Here is a 2,922-nt window from a genome sequence, read left to right as displayed (position 1 = left end):
TTTGCCATATTTTAATGGAAAGATCACTGATTTTAGCATGAAACTATCTGAGTTCACATCTTGAATCCCGGTCTTGCTGGTCTCAGTTTCTTTATCAGTGATACAATTATTAATAGCTAACTTTTGGATGTGAGAATTGGGAGAAGCTTAAAGGCAGTAAGGTAGTTTAGTAATTTAAATGCTGCTTTAAACATTTTTAGTATACTATTTCCTTAGTAATAATAATGTGCCTGCCACCTCGTGAGATTCCAAGATTCTTCTAGAGGGCCATCTATTTCCAGAGGGACATGGGTCTATGTGGACAAGTGGAGGCTGTGCACCTTTTCAGGAGTGTGTCCACATCATGAAAATCTCAGGAGACACCAGGAGTGTCTGCTTGCAGCAGTGGTTAAAGTCAGTGGACCAGAGGCCCATGTATAGTGAGACCAAGGGAGCCAGCAGAGAGAGGACAGAAAGTGTCATCTGTCAGACGAGCAGAGCAGTTTTTGTTCTTCCAGTCTCCCATCTGTGTGTGTAACTAACATCACTTTTACCCTTATGTGCCCTTTGGCTCCCTGAGCTTGCTCTTTTGTTTTTGCAGAGTGTCAACGAACACTTCCAAGGTCTCCAACATGGTGCAAACTATTTGCCTTTGTGGAAAATGATCTGTTTTTAAAAAGAATCACAGAAAGAAAGAAAGAAAGAAAGAAAGAAAGAAAGAAAGAAAGAAAGAAAGAAAGAGAGGAAGGAAGGAAGGAAGGAAGGAAGGAAGGAAGGAAGGAAGGAAGGAAGGAAGGGCCCCTCTGATTTCCCTTCTCCTCTCTCTTTCCTGACTTCCTGTGCAAATAAGATTCCATTCTGTGTTCAGTGCCTCAGGTAAGGGCTTTGAAGGGCAGGAGGTAGCCTGCCAGGCACTGGCTTTATGTTTCTGAAGCCTGACCCGTGAGGGAGAAGGGGTGAAATGCCCTGGATAGGGGAGGGACATAATGGGAAAGTGTGAAGATAGAGGAAGTGAAAGTGCCTCTGAGGGAAAATGTCCAAGGTCAACACAGAATCGGGTCTTCTGTTTTCCTATCCAGTGCATAGTAAAGTGTCCTCTGGATTAAGGGTTGGGCTGAGAGGGAAGAGGAGAGAGAAAGAGGGGTGGCAATGAGAGCAGAGAAGCTAGCAGGTCTGAGAGGACCATTGTGCACCCTACTTCAAAGGCAGGGCCTGGGAGCCTGTGCAGCTGCAGAGAATTTGGAGGCACTGGAGAGCAGAGGGTTCTGCAAACTTTCTCTGTGACCATAGTCCTGGGAGGCCACAAGAGCCTAGATGAGTGGTGTCCAAGCAAGATATCTCACAAGATGGACCAGAGAGAGAATTCTGTGTCCCATTCTGGCTCAGAAACTTCACAGTGGGTCATAAGTGGAACGGAGAAGAGTGGCCCCTAAAGGCACACATCTCAGGTTGTGCCCGGGTGACTGAGGAGCAAATGTGGTGAGACATAATTCCTCCAACACCTGTGACTTAAGGACCAGGAGATGCCCTCCCCCCCACTCTCTTCCCCCATGGTCTTGCCACTAAATAATCTCTTTTGAAATGAAAAACTACAAATGGGACTACAAATTTGTGCCCAGGACAAATGGGAAGTGGATTCCCATGGACTGAGAGTACATTTTTGCCATCCAGGCAGGATAAGGACTCAAATAAAAATTAGGCTGAGATATAGAAGATTTAATTCTTGCACACTTGAGTTGTCAGAATAAAATTCATACCTACCACACCATTGTTTATTCCTTGTATCCTATTCTGCTTTGTATGAGTCCTTTGGACTGGATTAATTGTGGTGTAGCAAGTATTGTTGAGCTGACCATTTGCCTGCCTCCCTATTAGGTGTGAGGCATATCACATGACTGGATAGAGGGTAGGAACCCTCTAAGAAGGCCCCAGTGATCCCAACCTCCTGGTATTTTTTTTTTTAATTTTTTTTTAACGTTTATTTATTTTTGAGACAGAGAGAGACAGAGCATGAACGGGGGAGGGGCAGAGAGAGAGGGAGACACAGAATCGGAAGCAGGCTCCAGGCTCTGAGCCATCGGCCCAGAGCCCGATGCGGGGCTCGAACTCACGGACTGTGAGATCGTGACCTGAGCTGAAGTCGGACGCTTAACCGACTGAGCCACCCAGGCGCCCCAACCTCCTGGTATTTATGACCATGTCCTCTCCATTTGGATAGGACTTTTAGCAAAAAAAAAAAAAAAAAAGGCAGAAGTGATGGTGTGCCACTTCCAACATTAGAATCCAATATTAGGTGACTTTCATCTTGTTCACTCTGTCTCATTCTCTTTTGGCTTGTTCTGAGGAAAGCCAGCTGCCATGTTGCGAGGTGCCCCATAAATAGGTCAACGTGGAAAGGAACTCATGTCCCTGGCCAACAGCCATGTAGGGGAGCTTGGCTTCTTCCCATGTTAGAGCTTGAGATGATTCAGTCCTTGTTGACAACTTGATTGCAGCCTTAGGAGAGACACCCAGCTAAGCAACATTGATTCCTAACCCTCAGAAACTACAGATTACAAATGTCTTCTGTTTTAAAGTGGTAAGCTCTGGAATTATTAGTTACATAGCGATAAATAAGTAGTACATGCTCCTTGCCCTCCAGTAACTCTTTCTCTATGATGAAATTTCTTTGGAAAGAGCATCTCCGAGAATAAAGATGGAAGAGCTGGGCATAATGACATGGGTTCTGTTAGTTAGGCTTCAGGAGGTAGAAAAGGAAGGAGGGGAGACTCAGAACGTTGAATAGGCAATAATGGCTTTTGAGGTCTGTGATGCGTTTCCTCTAGCCAACACATTCTCTTTACAGAAGTTCATTTTCTTGAAATGACAATATTTGCATTTTCACTTGATGGCTTGGCAGGAGTTGGAGAAGTAGCACTGCATGGTAGAGAGGAGAAAGCCAGG

General features: G+C 45.1%; 1 long non-coding RNA gene across 1 annotated transcript; it reads right to left on the bottom strand.

The window, feature by feature from the left end:
* Positions 1-1,729: 1,729 nt before the first annotated feature.
* LOC122241314 lies at positions 1,730-2,707 on the bottom strand. Its single transcript, XR_006221380.1, has 2 exons — positions 2,159-2,707; positions 1,730-1,921 (listed from the first exon to the last, which is right to left on the bottom strand). It is a non-coding gene; the product is annotated as an uncharacterized LOC122241314 (long non-coding RNA).
* Between the last annotated feature and the right edge of the window lie 215 nt (positions 2,708-2,922).

This window comes from Panthera tigris, chromosome C1, assembly GCF_018350195.1.
Source record: "Panthera tigris isolate Pti1 chromosome C1, P.tigris_Pti1_mat1.1, whole genome shotgun sequence".
Taxonomy (NCBI): Eukaryota; Metazoa; Chordata; class Mammalia; order Carnivora; family Felidae; genus Panthera; species Panthera tigris.
The sequence above is the reverse complement of the archived record's forward strand: the minus strand, read 5'-3'. Positions and strand labels throughout refer to the sequence as shown.